Genomic DNA, 22,464 nt, shown 5'->3' with positions numbered 1-22,464 from the left:
GGTAGGTGTATGTGTGTCAAAGTCAACAATCAAGAGAAGGCTTTGCCAGAGTGAATACAGAGGGTTCACCACAAGATGTAAACCATTGGTGAGCCTCAAAAAAAGGTAGGCCAGATTAGAGTTTGCCAAACAACATCTAAAAAAGCCTTCACAGTTCTGTTACAACATCCTATGGACAGATGAGACCAAGATCAACTTGTACCAGAGTGATGGGAAGAGAAGAGTATGGAGAAGGAAAGGAACTGCTCATGATCCTAAGCATACCACCTCATCAGTGAAGCATGGAGGTGGTAGTGTCATGGCGTGGGCATGTATGGCTGCCAATGGAACTGGTTCTCTTGTATTTATTGATGATGTGACTGCCGACAAAAGCAGCAGGATGAATTCTGAAGTGTTTCGGGCAATATTATCTGCTCATATTCAGCCACGGTGCTTCACAGTGCAGATGGACAATGACCCAAAGCATACTGCAAAAGCAACCAAAGAGTTTTTTAAGGGAAAGAAGTGGAATGTTATGCAATGGCCAAGTCAATCACATCACCTGAATCCGATTGAGCATGCATTTCACTTGCTGAAGACAAAACTGAAGGGAAAATGCCCCAAGAACAAGCAGGAACTGAAGACAGTTGCAGTAGAGGCCTGGCAGAGCATCACCAGGGATGAAACCCAGCATCTGGTGATGTCTATGCGTTCCAGACTTCAGGCTGTAATTGACTGCAAAGGATTTGCAACCAAGTATTAAAAAGTGAAAGTTTGATTTATGATTATTATTATGTCCCATTACTTTTGGTTCCTTAACAAGTGTGAGGCACATATGCAAACTGTTGTAATTCCTACACCGTTCACCTGATTTGGATGTAAATACCCTCAGATTAAAGCTGACAGTCTGCAGTTAAAGCACATCTTGTTCGTTTCATTTCAATAGTGGCAAAAATAAAAATATATTTGCCATTCAGCGGTGCAGTTATATGTTCTAAAGCCCTTTTTGTCATATATTAGCGGCAAAAGTAAAATATATTTGCCGTTTAGCGGTGCAGTTATATGTTCTAAAGCCCTTTTTGTCGTGTAATAGTGGCAAAATATAAATATATTTGCCAATCAGCGGTGCAGTTATATGTTCTAAATCCCTTTTTGTCGTGTATTAGTGGCAAAAGTAAAATATATTTGCCGTTCAGCGGTGCAGTTACAGGGAGTGCAGAATTATTAGGCAAGTTGTATTTTTGAGGATTAATTTTATTATTGAACAAGAACCATGCTCTAAATGAACCCAAAAAACTCATTAATATCAAAGCTGAATATTTTTGGAAGTAGTTTTTAGTTTGTTTTTAGTTTTAGCTATTTTAGGGGGATATCTGTGTGTGCAGGTGACTATTACTGTGCATAATTATTACGCAACTTAACAAAAAACAAATATATACCCATTTCAATTATTTATTTTTACCAGTGAAACCAATATAACATCTCAACATTCACAAATATACATTTCTGACATTCAAAAACAAAACAAAAACAAATCAGTGACCAATATAGCCACCTTTCTTTGCAAGGACACTCAAAAGCCTGCCATCCATGGATTCTGTCAGTGTTTTGATCTGTTCACCATCAACATTGCGTGCAGCAGCAACCACAGCCTCCCAGACACTGTTCAGAGAGGTGTACTGTTTTCCCTCCTTGTAAATCTCACATTTGATGATGGACCACAGGTTCTCAATGGGGTTCAGATCAGGTGAACAAGGAGGCCATGTCATTAGATTTTCTTCTTTTATACCCTTTCTTGCCAGCCACGCTGTGGAGTACTTGGACGCGTGTGATGGAGCATTGTCCTGCATGAAAATCATGTTTTTCTTGAAGGATGCAGACTTCCACCTGTACCACTGCTTGAAGAAGGTGTCTTCCAGAAACTGGCAGTAGGACTTGGAGTTGAGCTTGACTCCATCCTCAACCCGAAAAGGCCCCACAAGCTCATCTTTGATGATACCAGCCCAAACCAGTACTCCACCTCCACCTTGCTGGCGTCTGAGTCGGACTGGAGCTCTCTGCCCTTTACCAATCCAGCCATGGGCCCATCAAAACTCACTCTCATTTCATCAGTCCATAAAACCTTAGAAAAATCAGTCTTGAGATATTTCTTGGCCCAGTCTTGACGTTTCAGCTTGTGTGTCTTGTTCAGTGGTGGTCATCTTTCAGCCTTTCTTACCTTGGCCATGTCTCTGAGTATTGCACACCTTGTGCTTTTGGGCACTCCAGTGATGTTGCAGCTCTGAAATATGGCCAAACTGGTGGCAAGTGGCATCTTGGCAGCTGCATGCTTGACTTTTCTCAGTTCATGGGCAGTTATTTTGCGCCTTGGTTTTTCCACACGCTTCTTGCGACCCTGTTGACTATTTTGAATGAAACGCTTGATTGTTCGATGATCACGCTTCAGAAGCTTTGCAATTTTAAGAGTGTTGCATCCCTCTGCAAGATATCTCACTATTTTTGACTTTTCTGAGCCTGTCAAGTCCTTCTTTTGACCCATTTTGCCAAAGGAAAGGAAGTTGCCTAATAATTATGTACACCTGATATAAGGTGTTGATGTCATTAGACCACACCCCTTCTCATTACAGAGATGCACATCACCTAATATGCTTAATTGGTAGTAGGCTTTCGAGCCTATACAGCTTGGAGTAAGACAACATGCATAAAGAGGATGATGTGGTCAAAATACTCATTTGCCTAATAATTCTGTACAGGGTGTATATGTTCTAAAGCCCTTTTTTGTGTGTATTAGTGGGGGGGGGGAGGGCTTATTAGCCGTTGTGTGGTGAAGTGAGAAAATTACTGACTTTTTTGGGGTGTTTTAATTTCCTTTTTATTTATTTATTTGATCTAACAGTATGTCAGACAGAGAAGTGCCAGGCCCTGCACAGGGGAGTGGCAGAGGCCTAAATGTTTCTGGCGCAGGCACAAGTCGCAGCAGAGTAAGGGGGCGTGGCAGCAGGAGTCGCAGCGAGAGGCCTGAGCTCCCGGTGTCAGCTAGCGGTCGTGTCTTGTCCATCAACCCAGTGGTTCTTGAATGGTTGACTTGATCTTCGATTTCGTCGCAAGTGACATCAGACACCCCCAGACAAGAGTAGGTGGGTTCGCAGACACAACCCTTAGTTGGCATGGCCTGAGAGCAGGCCCTGTGCCCTCACTTGTCCTCAGCCTGCCTCTGTCCTTTTCTGTTCCCTCAGCCAGAGAAGTATTGTATGCTGTGGGCTCAGCACCACTATACAGTGAGGACGAGCTACTAGAAGACAGTCAGCAGCACCTGGCAAGCCAAGATGTGGTGTAGACACCCGCCGCTTCCTCCACTAGGCGGGCAAGTAGTGATGAGGAGAGTGGCATGGGAGCTGGTGTTGCGAGAGGTCAGAGACGGTTGAGGAGGATATCAGTGACGTGCAGACAGTACTCGATGATGATGATGTAGCTGATCGCACAGATAAGTCATTACAAGGACTGCCGGCAATTATCAGATCGAATTGTCCCCATTCTTCAATCTGTTTCCGGGTTATATTCTGTATGTCGCCCACATATACAATCTGCCCTGGATGGCATACCTGTCTTATTGTGATGGCGTCCTCACACACCTCTGATGGCATATATTTTTCAACGTTGATTCTAAGCTTTTTGAGAACCAGTAATACTTTCTGTCCTTGCCAACACAACCTGCCCACTCCTGAAATACTCTGTGCTGCTGGGGACCCTGCTCTTTCCACCTTGCAACTCTTAGTCCACAAACATCAACAAGATCAGCACACTCCTCTTCTGAAATAGTTTGCACTGCTGAGGAATCCCACTCCTTTCACGCTCAGTGTGTGATATGCTACTCATCTTTTTTTTATTTTATTTAAAATTTTATTATAAAAACAAACAATACAATTCACCGAAAACAAAACATTATATTCGTTTTCCCCTAATAAACCCTACCCCCCTGTTTCTACACAACCAACCTTCTCATTTGTGATGTGTCTCCCTTCCCCCCATCAATAAGCGAAAAAGGGGGGGGGGGATAATGAGGGAGTGTAAACCTTAAAACTTCTATTCTCCCCAAATTTTTGTCCATTTTTCCTCAGTGTTTCTCTTCTTATATAGAATGTTTTCATATCTCTTAATATTATTAACCAGGTTAACCCATGAATTAATGCAGCACCAGTAAAAAGCACATACAAGACTGATACAGCACCAGTAAAGAGCACATACAAGACTGGGACAGCCACCAGTAAAGAGCATATACAAGACAGATACAGCACCAGTAAAAAGCAAGTACAAGACTGATACAGCACCAGTAAAGAGCAAGTCTAAGACTAATACAGCACCAGTAAAGAGCGCATACAAGACTGATGCAGCACCAGTAAATAGCACATACAAGACTGATACAGAACCAGTAAAGAGCACATACAGGACTGATACAGCACCAGTAAAGAGCAAGTACAAGACTGATACAGCACCACTAAAGAGCACATACAAGACTGATACAGCACCAGTAGAGTATTGATACTGTCCAAATGCAACAGCCATGTAGTACACTTATAACACCAATACAACACTCATACCGGCCCCGTACAGCACTGATAATGTACATATGCAACTACAGTAACAGTACAACTCACAAGCATTTTGCTTTTTGTAGTATCAAAGGGTAGGAAGAGCGGCTGAAGCCAGTAAGCAACCCTTATCCAGCTGTATAGTGAAAGTGTAGAGCTTCTCCACCCAGGGCAGTGCTGGGCCACAAGAGACCGATGTGAAAGGCGGGGGAGGGATATCAAGTCTGGGAAGAGACAGTGTCTAAATAATATGACATTGCTAGTCACTCTGTCTACCAGCTGGAAAGTCATTGCAGTTGGTGCATTTAGTAGAGCTCTTGTCTTCTTGCCTATTTCTACAGTAATACATCTCTGTATTTTAATAGTTTGATTATGACCATATTGCTTTACAACTTCTGATACCTAAATCTGCCTATATGTTTCTCCAATATATCTGGGTGATGTAACAGATCTTCTGTCACCCCGACTGGGTACCTCCGTTGATGGATGCTCCTAGTGCTTCCCGAGGGCTCCAAGCACTCCACTTGACACCGTAAGCACTGCAGACCCCACGAACTGCCGCAGCTTGGTTGGGGTCACGCCGTCTCCTACCCACCCTGGACCTATGACAAGGTTCCAGGCTCCAATGGGTGAACCTCTCTTACTTAAGAGAGCAATGCAGGAACAAGCTCTTAAAAGAGCTCAGTGATTATAGCCAGCGTATAGCATTCCCCAGTGTAGATACAGCCTTTCCCCCCACACATAAGACGGAGCTCTATGTTGAGGGTAAAACAGGAACTCTTTAATGGGGCTACATGTCAGCCTTTTATGCATGTCTTCCAGCAAGGGACACTCCCCCTGGGGACCTTGTGGAAGACTGCGACAGTTTATACATTAGCCAATCACATGCATTTACAGTATTGAAACCTTCCCAGAAACCTCTGTCTGTGATGCAATCAACAAAATACAATGCACATTGTCTGTGACGCAATCAACAAAATATAATTGGGCATTGCCTTTGATATAATTACCAAACAAAATTAACAAAACACAATAAGCTCTGCCTGTGATACAATTATCAAACATAATGGGCTAATTTAATCACTCACAGGCAGAAAACACAAATTTTTCCAAGACACAGAAAACACATCAAAACCCCACATATCCCCATAATTTATACAGCTCTGATCTGGGCGAACAACATATCCAAAAATCACACAGATCCGAGCAGGGGTTCCCAAATTCCATGGAAGTCACATTTGGCCGACCGCAAGCATGGCTTTCCTGCCCAAAACAGATCCACAGATTTAGGCTGTGCGGCCGGTCTATCTTCTCCTTCAAAGTTAGTATATGGGCCATTATCCTGAGGCAAGAGGCTGTCAAACAGGCCCCTCCAAAACCCAGTGGCGGGATTAGTTTCGTCACACATCTCCCCCTTCCAGGGTAGACTAACCAGATACCTGACCTCACGCCGGTCAGTACATGAGTTAGTCTGGCAGCCCACCCACAACCAAATACCGGACCTGTTGAATTGGGTAGCCTGTCTCTGTCCAGTGAGTCCACTAAGGTTGTGTTGGTAACTGGTACTCCTGGTCTCTGTGTTGGTCTCTGGCTGGGAGTAGAGGTTGCTTTGTGTGCAAGCAGAGGTCGCAATAACGCCTGTACAAGCATCATAGACGCCTGTTCAGGCCATTTTACTCCCTGGAAAAAGTCTAAGGCGTACCGATACGCCTTAGACTTTTCCCTGTCATTCATCAGCGCTGTGAACGGCACAGGCAGCGCAGTGATGCTGCTGCTGCCTGAAACAACCAATAACAAGGCTGCTTACAGTTAGGAGCTTTGTTATTGGTCAGTTTGAGCGGCTGCCGGAGCTTATGGCACACCGCTCTGAAGTGAGGAAGGAGGCGCGCGATCCTCAATGACGGGGTAAGTGGCCTTGCTGTGAAATTTTGTGGTGGTCTGAGCGCCTTGTTTTTCTCTATAATGATGAGTCTGAAACCTCCGCCGAGCGCTGTCTCTCCTCCCTGCTGAGTGCGGTACTGAAGACGGCCTCAATAGAAGGTCTAGGCGACCATCTTCACTACCGTGCTCAGCAGTGAGGAAAAGTGACTGAGCGCTTCAGACTCCTTATAGAAGTCAGCGGGGGTCTCAGCGATAGACATGCCAACAAGAGACCTCCATACAACCTCCATAACGGACAGACCTGTCACCCGTAGACCTCTACCTAGGTCACCTGTCAGCTTTCCTATGAATCCATCAAGGATTATTCATTGCAGCAGGTTCCATCAGACGCTGAACTAGGGATATTCTGTGCTATAAGGATTTCTTCTGTAATGCGGCGCCGCATAGCGGCACGTGGTGCTACAAGGACTGCATGTGGCCATTTACAGCCTCCAGGACATACAGTCCCTCTGTATAATCCAATAACCATAGCGGTGGTGGCAATTTTGTGGCATTATCTGGTGGCATGAGATGCAATGGGTCATGGAAGACGAACTCCTCTTTATAGCAAGATCAAGCATAACACAAAATGACAGCCTCTAGATCAGGGATCAGCAACCTCCGCCACTCCAGCTGTGCTGAAACTACAACTCCCAGTATCCTCCTTTCACTTCTTTAGGAGTTACAAGAACAACTGACCAAGTGTGCATGCTGGGTGTTGTAGTTTCACAGCAGCTGGAGTGCCGAAGGTTGCTGCTCCCTAGATCTACAGGCGAGCCTGGTGGTTATCACTGCGTGATGTCATCATCCAGATCCACAACATGTGACTGTGGCGGTGCGAGCACCTGGCACCAGAGGTATGTGCCCGGGTCTTTCGCTTGTGCCCTTGGCACCAGCATGCACCACCATCCATTGTGCCTGTGTCCTGCTCTGCCAGTGCCTCAGGTCTCTTCAGAGTCTACCAACAGCCCCCGTGGCACCGACATACCCACCTGAGACAAGGACGTAACTTTGGTGGGCAGCAATGGCCACGTGATGGATGGCAAACCCCAGTGACCAGCGGCACAGAAACAGCAGCAAATATTTAAGGGATTGTCCCAAGATCAACACTATTTACCTATCCATACTTGACCCAGAGAACACTAGAACATGGTAACCAAGGTGGGGCCCCCAGCGATCATGTACTTGAAGGGGACATGTCTGTTTTAGTAACGACTTGCATTTCCCATGCAATAACAATTCTGGGGAATCAATTCTTGTGACTCTATATTGTACCATTCCTCTATTATTCCTACTAGAACTTATGAACAAATTGCGAGTAGTCTGCAATAAAGGTCCAGCGGGGGGTTACCAGTTAACAGCACTGATTGAATATCAGGCTGTGCAGTGACACCCGCATCTGGACCTTCACTGCAAACTGCTAGCAAGTCATTCATAACTAATAGCAGAAATAAGAGGAATTGTGCAACATAAAGTCATAAGAATAGATGCTCCAGGATTGTTATTACATGGGGGGTGCAAGTAGTTTCCAAAACAGAGAAATCCGGAGAGGTGCGGGATCCTCTTTAGATATCGATCTTAGGACAAACCCTTTAAACCTCATAAAATCACTGCAATAGTGACCTCAGTGGTGCCGACCTTTCAGCGCAACAGTGACCTCAGTGGTGCCGACCCCTCAGAGTAACAGTGACCTCAGTGGTGCCGACCCTCTCAGAGCTACAGTGACCTCAGTGGTGCCAACCGCCTCAGCGCAACAGTAATCTCAGTGGTGCCGACCCCTCAGCGCAACAGTAACTTCAGTGGTGCCGACCCCTCAGCGCAACAGTGACCTCAGTGTTGCCGACCTCCTCACCGCAACAGTGACTTCAGTAGTGCCGACCCCTCAGCACAACAGTGTCCTTAGTGGTACCGACCCCTCAGCCCAACAGTGGCTTCAGATAAATTTAAAATTGTCTAAATTTGCTATTTATGCATGGAAGACAGTTCTAGAGTACTAATGGTTTCCCTGCATAAATAACAACCCCTTAATGTTATACAGGCCTTCGTATTAACTATTTGAATTACTGTAACTTTCGTACTCCTCATTGACTGAAAATACTCCTCAAAAATGGTAAGAGGAGTATTTTTACTTTTCCAGAAAAAATGTAGCGCGACCTCTGTGTGCAAGGATCAGCTGTACTCTGCCCTGGTGCCAGTGCATCAGCTACGGTAGGTAGCCTGTGGGGAGTCAGGCTCGGGACAAGAGGATAGGGGAGGGCAGAGGCCAACTGTGCTCTGCCCAGATGCCAGCTCTTCCACTGGGGTAGCCTGTGGGGAGTCAGGCTCTGGACAAGAGGATGGGGGAGGTCAGAGGCCGACTGCACTCTGCCCAGATTCCAGCTCTTCCCGCTGGGGTAGCCTGTGGGGAGCCAGGCTCTGGACTAAAGGATAGGGGAGGGCAGAGGCCGACTGCGCTCTGCCCAGATGTCAGCTCTTCCGCTGTGGTAGCCTGTGGAGAGTCAGACGCTGGACAAGAGGATAGGGGAGGGCAGAGGCCGACTGCGCTCTTCCCAGATGCAAGCTCTTCCGCTGGGATGGGGTCAGGGAATCCTACCCTCAGGACCTTGTTGCGGATCGGCTGTGGAGAGGAGGGATCGCTTACCTCCTCCTGGCATTCCTGCGGGGTTGGTTGGGGATCTGTACCGGCCGTCCAGCATCCCTGTAGGTCTGCTGCACCATCGGAGTTTAGGGCTGCTGTCCCCCTGTGGTTGGGGAGAGAGACCGGTTGTCTCCTCTCCCTGCAAGGTACACTGCCGCTGGGGAATGGAGACGATGCTCTCCTCTCCCTGAAAAACATACTGCCGCTGGTGAGCAGGATTGACTGTCCCTACTCCCTGAAACTCCGGCTGCCGTTGGGAACCTGGGCCGACCGCCCAGCATCCCTGTAGGGCCGGTGGAGAGACCTCGGTCCCATCTCCACCTGCGATATGGGGTTCCCCCCAGGACCAGTCTATGAGGTCCCCTACCTCCGCAGCTGGTACTGAAGCAGGGGATACTTCAGTCGGGTCTTCCCAGCTGTAGGGTTGTAGGTCTGGGACTGCCACCCAGCTCTCCGGCAGTGTATATTGGGGCCGAATAGAGCTGAGGAAGTATTTGTAATCCTGCTCCAGCTCCCACTCCTTTGTCACTAGAGATGCCAGGTCTTGTCTCACCTCTCTCGCTGTAGCCCAATCATGCACACCCTACCTGTAGTCATAGATATCCCAGAACCGGGACTCTCCAGCATCTCCAAACTCTGGTTCTGCGAAGGCCTCAAACAACAAATTTTTGTCCATATGAATTATCTATTACCAGACGAATGAGTGTTTCGCTCGTTCATCCGGTAATCGGTTGTACTTTTACACCACCAGATAATCGCCAGCGAGCTTTCCTATGAACGCTCGTTAGCAATTATCCGGCGGATTCTCGGCCCGTGTAAACGGCGCTTAAGATTTCTGCTTCAGTAAATGAAAATATTTTACTGTTAGGGACTCTAATCCTGCCTGTAATGATATCACCTCTGTGTATAGATAAGAAAGGATCCACCATTCACAATAAGTGATTGTCAGAGCGTATCTATCCCCACACCCAAACCACTACATACGCAGATCGGCCTACACCACTCCTTTTAGTACAAAAATGGCTGGACCACTTCATGTAACAATCAACTACCTTTTGTGTCACCCCCACTTTCTCATAGATTGTAAGCTCTTGTGAGCAGGGCCCTCACTCCTAGTGTTTCATTTGTATATTGGCCGGTAACTTTGTAATGTCTTTTGTTTTCTACATGAACCCCCTAAATTGTAAAGCTCTGTGGAATATGATGGTGCTATATAAGTAAAGATTATTATTATGTATTTTTTCCTTGTCCAATGACCTCTGCACAGGTCACAGAGCATGCCTAGAAAACTGTGTCTATGGCCCATGTGGCTGCCATAAAGCAATGCTAAGAGCACCCCAGGCAAGATGGCCGCCCCTATAATATAACATTTTATTTATTTATGGGAGAGTGTTCTAGGCATGCCCCGGTAAACTGTAATATCACCTATTATCAATAGTGTGATCCTGTGTTATCTGCCTCTAGCTTTATTATAGAGGTGTTACCTTTCATTGTAATCCTTCCTGTGATAATAGTGAGATGACTGAACAAAAGTGATTTCTACAGAATAAGTGTCAGTATATTATCAGACGCAGTGACTAGTTAGAAAACTGGAAGATATTAATATTTTTATACTGTATACAAAGTAACATGGAAAATGTAAAAAACAAAATTTTTCTAAAATCTTTAAAAATATGCTTAGCATATAAACTAGATTTGAACAATGAGTAACTTTCTGATGACATTCCTTTTAAATAGTTTATCAATCTGTGCAATCTCAGTTAAAAAGTAACTGCTGTTTCATAATATTTTGACATGTCATAGTGACACGTCAGAAGTAGTGATGATCGAATCGATTGTAACAAGTCGATTTGTCTTATTAATGGGAGCTCTTTACCTGTGAGGGGCTATCTCCACAGGTGAAGAAGTGTCTATCTGCTTGTTGATTGAAAGGGCTGGACATCTCACCCAGACCTGAAAATCTGGGCCCTGCGCCACCACTCGACTTGGGGAGCAGTTGCGCCACTACACTTCCCAAACCGAATTTGAACTTCAGCATCTGCTCCGCAAAGAAATGTCAAATTGTCAATCAACAGGCAGGTGGGTTCTTCTTCACCTGTGGGGACCGGCCCCTAACAGGTGAAGAGCTCCTGCTAAAGCGATTTGGTAAAATAGATTTGTTCACCCCTAGTCAGAAGTTTTGATTGGCGGGATCCGGGTGCTGAGACTCCCACCGCTTGGCTGTGACCAGCTCTGTTGGTTTGAAGGCTTATTCTAAGAGCCCTTCTTTACCTAACCTCACCTTGTTGAGGAGAGCCGATCACAGCTGAAGGGTGCGCAGCACTCAACCCCTGGATATGATAATGGACATGTAGAATAAATGCATAATCCATATATTAATGGAGTAATATTCATTTTCATGATGAATGCCATCATGCCAATTCATTTTGCCAATTATTTCGAACCATAAAATTGTTCATCTTGATGATCTAAAGTCGAACTGCGGGCAACTATTTCTCTTATCTTTTCAGTTACCTTTGTGTGCATTACAACGCTGACAGATTTGAGTAGCTGCACTGTATTTCTAAATTGGCCTGCCCCATCTTGGGTAGAATGGCGCGTCAGTTCATACTGATGTACCACACAGTTGTAAATATGCCCCACTACCTCAAAACTCTTTTGTCAAGGACAGATCTAGATTTCCCTCCGGAAAGAGGGAAAAGAAGGGGGGTGGAGAGAAGCGCACAATAGGGTAATATTGTTTACACAAACAAATAAATATAGTGGGATTTATCCACACTCACCTTGTAGTGTTGTGCTTAGATAGGCACAACTCTACTGTAAACTTGGTAATAGTAAGGTCTTTTGTCCAGGGATGCAGCCGCAGATGGTTTATTCTTTTCGGTGGGGTGTCCACTCCCCCAAAAAAGAAAATTTCAATATAAAAGAAGAAGGAAGGTCTCTGCCTCGGCGCAAAGTCACTGGAGAAGACAATCTTGGTGCAAGAGTAATTCTTGGTTTTAATAGAAACAACGCGTTTCGGGGATTACAGACTCCCCTTCATCAGGTTTCATAATGCACTACCTCAAAAAGCCTTGATACTAGTAACATGTCATTTTAAAAATGAATTACTAATGAATTCACTAATGAATTCACACAATCGGTCTTGATCACAATCATGTATTGTTCTTTTAAGTAGTGGTAGTTAGTCTAAAATGAATAATTGTGTTCAATTACATTTTTTTTTCAAAAGAATCTAAATAGAACAAAAACGATCTTCTACAAAGCACTGTTTGCCTTAGAGCATGATCTAGGCCTACTGTATGTGATCTGACTTGCAGTTATGGTATATCCTGTTAGTCAATGCGTCTATTTCTGTGTAAACCTCTGCAATCTCAGCAGTTATTTGCTAAATAGTTAGGCATTTTCATGTATGAAATTATAACTATTGCTTGTATTATTATTGATGACGTTATTTATTTTGGGTTTCTTATGCTGCTATCTGAGTTAATGCAGAGCAAGGGGCTATTAACAATCCCTTTATTTCACTATTTATATCACTATTAGCCCCTTGCAATGCTGTAATTAATTGAACGGTATGGATTAAATGCTGCCTGTGTGAATTCTTTCATTTTGATTCACTATGTACCAATGCTATTAAGAAACGCAGGACTTCATTACTTACAACTCAGTAATTGTAAAGTTTGGGCACATCTTACGGCATTCTCATTAATTATTGAGAAATATTTAGTGTCTCAATACCCCAAACTTCACGTTTAATTTAAATACTGAACCTGCAGTGTCGCTCACTGTTTGTGTGCCATTATGTTTCACAAATGGGCCTTAGAGTTCAGGAATTGCAATAAAAATCTACTCTACCTTGTGTCTTCACAAGAAAAGTGTCATTAGACTGTAAGTAATTATGGGAGAAAACGGAAACGTTAGCATTTTATGACAAGAAACAATGTACCGCGCCATTAACAAAACAGCAACTTTAAACAGACGATATTGGGAAGTCTTGCCTAAAATTAACACACATTAAAAACAATTACGCTTGCACAGAAAATCAAAAGATTTAAGATTCCTATAAAGGGCTAATCAGACATTTAATTACACGAATATCTTCTCATTTTATTACGTGATTATTTTTATTGTTATGTTACCATTTCCCCATAGCAGACTACAAGCTGCATTAAAGTTTAACCAAACCGTCATATTAATAACTTATTAGTACTTTTTCGCATAGCTCTTTTATGCTAGCAGGCACACAGTAGTATGTTACAGTACATTTACTCAGTGCCGCGTTCACGTTGTGCAACATAGAATAAAACAACACATTACAGCGACCTAATCCTGGAATGGTAAAAAAAACATGAGTTTACCTCGCGAGTCTTAGATCCCAGAAATGACAGACTATCCTACTGCAAGCACCAGGCGGATAAAAGCCACCTAGGTGTGTGTGATCACAGCCCTGCCAAGCCGGTGCATGTCTGAGAAGTGTGCTCATGCATACTTACCTCGTCTTCCCAACAGTCTGTTCCTTCTCCTTTTCTCCCTTTGTTCACTCATTGTCTTCTCTGCGTTTGCTCTTTCTGTCTTCTGTGTGACAGTTTGGCCCTTTACATCCGACAGAACATGAACATGTCGAATTCTTGAGCTGAGGAGCCTCGTATTCCTCCCCGCCGGCCTCAGTACATCCCAGGCTCGTCGCTGCTCGACTCTCTGCTCCACACTGGCTTGTTTTGTCAATAACCATTTATTTGTTGCTGGAAAAATGGAAGCCATTACATCTGACCTCCCTGTTTCATCAATTATGGATAGATTATTGGATGTGAACATCTGCAGAAGCTCGCTGCTGAACTCACCTCCTGGCTGGGATTAGATAAAGTATTAAACTGTTGTTTATTGTCAGGCCAAAACTCTACTGGGAAGTCAAAGGATTGCAGCTCTTGCAAACCCCTATCAGCAGGCACCTAACATTGTTTAGTATTGCCACCGTTTCCCACCAGGTCTCGGCCATCTATTATTTACACTTATTACTAGTTGTTATGACATAGTTGATAAAAGCTCTTGGCAGGAATCACATTTTCCCTCTTTGTCACATCTGTCAGAAAGAAAGAAGTAAACCATATATTTCTCCTGCAGCATTTCGGGTTTTGGATAGTACATGAAGAATAGAGTTCTACACATATATCTCAGTTCATAGTAAATATTTGTTTCTCAATATACTAGTTAATATCACCGATCTGCCGCGCACCTTTTGCTGGCTGCGGCAGCGAGGACGGCTTGATAAATTACTTCAGACACATATTTTTTATTATAAGAGAGATGGTCAAAGTGCGAATAAATAATACATTGTTCTTCTCGGTATTAGTTTGATTCTGTGATTTCCCATGTATATTCTGTGTCATTTTGTAGGAAATGCGCATCATAACATAGCTTTCTCCTTTCTTGGCATTATTATATTTGTTATATGAAATACTTATTTTGTATTTGCAGCATGTCAGAGCTGATATTAAAAGTGTGTCTGTGTGTGTGTGTATATATATATATATATATATATATATATGTATTCATAAATGCAGGTTGATGTTGGGGAACTCAGTGGGAATGATTCGGACTATTTTATTGTGAATATGTATCTTTTATGACATTGAAGCCAGGTTGGAATTTTTTGTTAGTTTGCTTTATTTAGAAAAAACATTTTTCAATGTGACTTATAACTCAGAAATGACTTTTTTGTTCATCTCATGAAATACTGGCTATTGCCACATATTATTTTCATAAATTATTGAATTTCTTTTAGTAGATATCTGTGACATCAATTTGTAAGCACCCAATGTCTCTTCAGCTTGAGGTCATGGACTGCTGCTCTTAAATTCTCCTGTAAAATCTTTTGATTTAAACCTTATGGCGAGTTTATACTGCCCGATTGTTGGGCAGATTATCAGGGACGAACATTCCTATAAACGCTCGTTCTAATCTGCTTATATAAACGTGCAGCTGATCACCCGATGAGCGAAAAGCTTGTTCATAGGGTGAAGCAGTCATTCATGCAGGCAACTAAATTATAATTTTATAATAATTGTTGAAGCAGCGATCTGCTGCCCAGAAACAAGCAATAGCAGTATCGATGTTGTTGCCATACTGTGGAGGTGATCCCTCCATACTGATTGAGCTTCACCCCCACTGAACAAGCAGAGCGTGTAAACCTGCCTTTAGAATTCATTGTTCCCCCAGTTATCACAAGGAATTCAAGCCCTGAGGCAACAAAGTTACCTTAAACCAGGGATGCTCAACCTGCGGCCCTCCAGCTGCAGCAAAACTACAACTCCCAGCATGCCCTAATAGCTGTAGGCTGTCCAGGCATTCTGGGAGTTGTAGTTTTGCAACAGCTGGAGGGCCGCAGGTTGAGCATCCCTGCCTTAAACCATGATGATCCCATCACCAGGGCCACACTGGGACTAAAAAGCAGCCATGGCAGGCAACTCCCACCAGCCCACATACATCGAGCCCTTCCCCACCATTTTGTGGAACAATAGCGACATGCCATGGTTACTGCATTCAATTTTGCTTTATTTGGTCACTGCCCTCACCACTTCCTTACAGGAGTTGTTGTTAATCTTCTGGGGGACTTTTGGCAGACCCTGCTCGTGATGCACGTGGTGGGGTAGGACACTGGCTTGACCAGTCATTAGCAGCAGCATCTTGACAGCGGGAGACCCGAGCATGCTTCGTCTGGAGGTCTTGACACGTGGTGGGGTATGACGAAAAACCTATAGAAGATGAACAACCCCTTTTGATATGCATATAAGACAATCAACACAAAAAGGAGAATTAAAGTGGAACATAGAAACAGTCCCTTTAGGCTGCTGTGCATGTTCTGGTTTTTGGCAGCTTTTCTGATGCAGTTTTTAAAGCTAAAAACACATGTGAATCATAAAGCACAAATACTACTTCTCTTTTACTGTTCACAATTGTTCATACAGTTTGTTTCCATTATTTTCGGCAGCACCCTCCGTTTACACAGGGCATCAGATCATTTTATGTGCATATAAAAGATGCCATTAGCTGATAAACCAGTATTGGTTGTTTGTCGGCTGATCCTTTGGAGGATGGGAGCTAAAATCTCTTATTTCATTATTCATTCAAAAGTGAATGAGCGAATGGCAAAAGTGATGATTGTGGCATATTAGATTAGTGGATACCTGAGGGGAAAGCTCTGGTATGGTCACGTGGGGGTAGGCTAAAAGCATGCCTCCAATCCCAGATATAGAAATTAGCAAATAAGGGGACAATGAAGATTTTAACAGTGTTAAATATACTTGCCTGCCCTTCCATAGCTTCTAAGGAAAATAAACTGTCTCAAGACAACCCCTTTATTGATTTTTTTTTTTCCATTAACAGCAGGTTTCAGAGATGTCTCCCTGCTTTAGACAGGTTGAAGATAGGTTGCATGTGCATGAGCTGTAACCAGACCAAACCACAGTTAAATATTCAGTATATGGGCCACCTACACAATATCCAGGGAGCCATTGCAAACCCAAATCAATAACCACTCCTGAGGCTGGTATAATCAACTGATTCTGTCATTTGTTCAGAATTGGTGCAATATGTCTTTTGGGTGTACTCTACAGATGAGCAAGTTTCTTAAAATTAATTTTGGGTCTGATTCTAATGAATTGGTAAAAAAAAATTGATTTGGTCTGAATCGATTCTACCCGAATCAAAAGTGCTCCTATTAGCCTGGAAATTGGTGTACGACACACTGAGGTCTCTTCAGACTCATATTTTTTCCCTCTGGTCTTAATCACTTTTATTTATTTTTTTAAATTTTTTCTTTCTTGCCCCCCCCCCCTTCCCTTAAACTCTTTACAAAATGACAGCGATAGTGGTCTGAAAATGGTGCTATAATGGGGGCAGATCTGCCCCTATTTCTACACAAATACGGGAGTATCAGAAGAAACAGTGGCTTGTTCAGAACTAGTAAATAATTATTGCAATGCTCATTTATAAAGAGTAGAAAAATGTAAAAAAAGTTTTTTGAGAAAAAAAATATAGGCCTAATTGTGTGTGATCAAACTATACAATGCTATTGAAGCACTAAAATACACTTATTTGAGCACTTATAAATGGTAGAAAAATTGCAACTGACTTTAGAGAAACAGCAAAAGTAACAATCGGATGTCCCCTGGGTGTGACAAAAATATATGCTATTACAGTGATCCATCTTCATCCTCTCTGCCCTGTTTCCCTCACTAGTGTACTGAATTTTAAATGTAAACTGCTGGTTTGCATGATTCGTGTAGAGCAAATCACCAAAAAAAAAAAAAGATTCGCTTGGAAGAATTTCTGTGAATTTGTGATGAAATGGATTCATTTAGAATCGATTCACTTATCTCTCGTGTCTTCCATACAGAACAGATATGACTCTACTGATATTTTTAAATGCAGCGCAAACTTAATGGGCAGATGTATGAAATTAATTAAAGAGAAAATTGTCTTCGGCAGCCAATCAAGGCACTTATTCAATTTTCCAAATGGCCTCATTGGCAGTCATTGGTTACCACTTTTTCTTTACACTAGTTTTGATACATCATGTGTTTGAATAATTACTAAAGCTGGGCATATACTGTACATAAGTCAGCTAAATGATCATTTTATACACTGGTTTGAGGGGGGAATTCTGATTTCAAAAAGTCACAAAATAAGAATATTTGGGCTTAGGCTAGTTTCACACTTGCGGCAGGACGGATCCGACATGCTGTTCACCATGTCGGATCCGTCCTGCAGCTATTTCGCCATGCCCCCGAGCCGCCGCTCCGTCCCCATTGACTATAATGGGGACGGGGGCGGAGCTCCGGCGCAGCACGGCAGTGCACGGCGAAAGCCGCCGGACTAAAAAACCTGACATGCAGTAATTTTAGTCCGGCGGCTTTCGCCGTGCTACGCCGGAGCTCCGCCCCCGTCCCCATTATAGTCAATGGGGACGGAGCGGCGGCCCGGGGGCACGGCGAAATAGCCGCAGGACGGATCCGACATGGTGAACAGCATGTCGGATGCGTCCTGCCGCAAGTGTGAAAGTACCCTTATTTGTGAAAAAAAGATTTTGCAACATTTGGTGTTTTTACACCACATCAGGTTTGAAAAGTGGGTGGGAAAATGGCTGTGGTTAGCTGTCGAGCTGATTTAAGGCAGATGTATCAACTGTGGCTTTTTAGAAAGCCACAAAAATGGTGGCAATCTTACTCCAGTAAAGGTGTGTTATAGAAAGTAGAGTAACATCTCAAGACAGAACTGTGAAGAAAATAATTTCATTTGTATGGATTTGTTTTGGCGGCAAGCTCATACATTTGTGGGTGGTCCATTCAGGTGAATAGAACTGATTTTCAGTTGCCAAAATTTCAGCTAAAAATCAGCCTCGTGTGAACCCACTCTTAGACTTAAAGGGGTTTTCTGACATAGCTAAACATATCAGCCAAGTGCCTAAATAGTCTAAAATAAAAATGAAGGTATACTTACCTCTTTCTCCAACACCGTTCTCTACACCGTCAGTCTAGCCCTGCCTGTGTACATGCTGCGGTGGTGATGTGCCATACAACTGCACATCACTATGCAAGTCACTGTGACATACATAGTAACTTGATAAATTTAGCGCTAAAGCCTACTCCACCAACAAAAAACAGATAAAACAATCCTCTTTTCTGGAGCAACAGCTTTGATAAGTTGATCCTTAAGTTTATATCTCCTATTAGTTGGCTTACTATATGGCAGAATTTTCGCATCGTATGGTTGCACCTTAAACCACACCCCTTTCTGGAAATGTCTAATTTCCTGTTAATCCCCCCCCCCCCCCCCCCCCTTCTTGTTGTCTGACAAAGAAAATGTGGTTCACACTATATACCCCAGATTTCTTCCGTAAAAAATGTGCCATAGTTCTGGCGTATTTTGATTACTATTTTATGAATCAGTTGGGTGGAAAGCTTGTACAGTGAGCATTTCATGTTTCCCAAAAAGTATAGTAATATTAATGATAATCTGCATGGTTTTGTGTGGGATAGGTCATGCCATAATAACCTCATTAGCTTCTTTAAGAAAGTAAGCTGAAATTTTGATTAAGGTAATGCACAAGATGTGACCTATTTAGACTGTATAATCTTTCATTCAGTGGCGTACAGCAGATAGGGTATCAGTTTCAATGTAAGCAGCAAAGTGTGGTCATTAATAATATGATTATATTATTCCAATTGGTCTGGTATGCTAAGTGAATTAGCATACGGCTCAGCATTGAAATGTGGCTGGAAAACCTGGAATACCCGTTAGCGGAACATTTTGTGTTAGTGTGATGAACTATTGTAAGACTTTATGTGGTATATTACATTAGCCGTTCTCCTCATGGGAATGTTTCAATTCCAGAGATAATTACATTTTATTGGTGGAGGGTTATACCATTAAATGCCCAGTGGCAAAGAAAACCTTACAGTTTTAAGTATTGCTCCTGCTTCTGGATGTATTTGAGGGATATATTTTAATGGTAGATATTAGAGATGAGGGAATTGATTCTAAATTAACAAAATTCATTACGTATTTCCCCAAAAATTTGGATTATAACATATATAATTTTATATAACTTTTGCGATTCGTTTTGGACGGATCCCTCAAATTGGCAAACACCAGTTTACAGGTCAGAAGGCAGAGAAGAAGGCTGAATCTGCCACCAAAAAGGAATAATTTTTGGACCCTTTTTTAGTAAAAAAAAAATCAGACAGTGCAGTGTGTTTTTTGTTACCACCAGCTACCATCCGTTTACCCTTAGCCATATATGTTGCTATCACTTTGACATTACTAATGCTGTCTTGGCGTTAAAGAGCTTGAAAGTGGTTGGATACTGTGCTCGGTGACCTCAGAGTGTCATGCATGGCTTTTTAGGGCTATTGGGGCACTTTCGTTTCAGGTAGAAATTATTCGAACTCCTATCGAATGTGATAACCGATTCATGTGAATCGGACCCATAATGAATTTCAAGAAATTCGCTCATATCTAGTAGTAATAGTACCCAAATTTAGCAATGTACAGTATATTCAAGTATATCATATGGTTTTTGAATAACTATAATAAGTAGTTTTAGGTAAAATAGAATAAAAAAATAATAGAGACAGCCTTATGTTAACACATATTAACAACCTATATTTGAATATTCTGTATCTATTTATATAAATAAGTGGATAGTTTTCTGGATGTAATTTTTATGTCACTCCATGTATTTTACGATCTGGCTCTTTAACTACCTCTTTGTTTGGACTTCTAGTACAGCATACAGTCTAGCCGAACTATCTCAGTCAGACCATCACTGTGACAAATGCCCCCAATGTTGACTCTATAAGGTTACGGTCACATCTCCGGCAGGTAAGAAACAGACTACCGGAGTTAGGTTATCCAGAATAGCCAGACACTGCCAGGCACCGCCAGATCCCCATTGAGTATAATGGGATCCAATGGGTATCCTGAGGATATCTACATGGTATTTGTCCGGCAGAACGCTGGCATTAATGATGGAAACCCATCAGATAGTCAATGGAGATCTGGCAGTGTGAGGTGGTGTCTGGTTCACTGGAAACTCTCTGCCGGAACAGACTACCAGATTTGCCTGCTGGAGCTGTGTACATAAGCTTAGAAACACACTTTACACATAACAATGAAATGCTCTAGTGTGGGCATCATGTGAACAAGAGAGCTGTCATACTGTCTTCCCAATTCTACACTCACTATTATAATGAAGATTATCTTGCAGATAACAGTAGTGGTAAACTGACAATGGATTACCGATTTATATAAGAGTTCTTATCATTTGTGCTGCAGACTGCTACAGAAGGACAATATTTAGCATTTAATTTTCAATGAGCTACTACTGCTGATGTGAAATAGAAATGATAAATAGCCAACAATTAAAAAAAAAAGGTTTTCTATGAATATTGAGTTTTAAAAATATCCCTTTCTGATGGAATCTGCAATTAAAAAAAAAACTTCTGAAATTATAGTAGCTGCCATCCAGGTGCTGAACTGAGTAGACATAGACAATGGGGGAGATATATCAATACTGGCGGATCCATCCATCAGTCTTGATCTTCCTGCACTGGCATAAGATGCGCCTGATTTGTTAAGAGGCAGAAGCCAGTCGCAAATGACGGTGCACACATGCCGTGCGCCATAATGTGCAACTTTTTTACGCCACAATTGTGGTGCATAGGCCTTGATAAATGTCCCTCAATTTGTTGCCTGTTGTGAGCTATTGGAGGACAGCTGAAGAACGCCATTAGAAACTGAAGGGTCACTGCTCAGTATAACAGTCCCTTTATTGATGCGCTTTGTGCTGAAACCCCCACTGATTACAGTTTTTGACAGGTCCTTTATGCAATATGTATCTGTCCAGACTCCACCATGAACATTCTTGATTAGACAGCCAAATGAGCCTATAGTTTATATGGTGGGATTGGGGATGAACATCAGTCAGCACATCTCTGGTGCTGCTTATTTATTGGGAAACAAGAGGATTTGATGGGTTAAAATGTAATTCATGCCATTCCTGTATTACCTGGGTCAATGTGCTGTTCACTGTAGACATAATGCCATGTTTATGGCCAGATTTATGTCACATGGCACCTCTGTGATGCCCCCTCAACATTGCATTAATCAGGACCTGCCTCACGCCTAAACACCCATGCAGCAAAAACTAACATACTGTACATTACAATATATCTTTACCTTCTATGCAAGGACATGAAACGCCAAAATGCTATATAGTTTAAAATGCACATGAACTATACTATGCACACAGTACAGCACCCATAAAACGCAAATACTGTATCAGTGTAGCATACATAAAAAGATACTTATTTCAAATGCATCATAAAAATACATCTACCCCTTTCTCTGTGTTCAGATTCCAATCTTAGGTTGCTCCTATTTGACTAAGGGTACTTTCACACTAGCGTTTTTCTTTTCCGGCATAGAGTTCCATCCTAGGGGCTCAATACCGGAAAAAGACTGATCAGTTTTATCCCCATGCATCAGGATGTCTTCAGTTCAGTCTTTTTGACTGATCAGAATGGAGATAAAACCGCAGCATGCTACGGTTTTATCTCCGGCCAAAAAAACTGAAGGCTTGCCTGGCATTTTTTTCCATAGGAATGTATTAGTGCCGGATCCAGCATTCAAAATACCGGAATGCCGGATTGCGCAAACCGAAAAAAAGGTGAAAAAAATAAATGCCAGATCCATTTTTCCCGGATGACACCGGAAAGACGTATCCAGTATTGCAATGCATTTTTCAGACTGATCAGGATCCGGATCCGTCTACAA

General features: G+C 42.8%; 1 protein-coding gene across 1 annotated transcript in view; it reads left to right on the top strand.

The window, feature by feature from the left end:
- The window catches only part of TTC29 (tetratricopeptide repeat domain 29), a 288,615-nt gene that overhangs the window by 170,923 nt on the left and 95,228 nt on the right, over positions 1 to 22,464 (top strand). The window lies entirely within an intron of this gene.

Source organism: Bufo bufo, chromosome 2 (genome assembly GCF_905171765.1).
Source record: "Bufo bufo chromosome 2, aBufBuf1.1, whole genome shotgun sequence".
In the NCBI taxonomy this organism is placed as follows: domain Eukaryota; kingdom Metazoa; phylum Chordata; class Amphibia; order Anura; family Bufonidae; genus Bufo; species Bufo bufo.
This window is presented reverse-complemented; position numbering and strand designations above follow the sequence as displayed.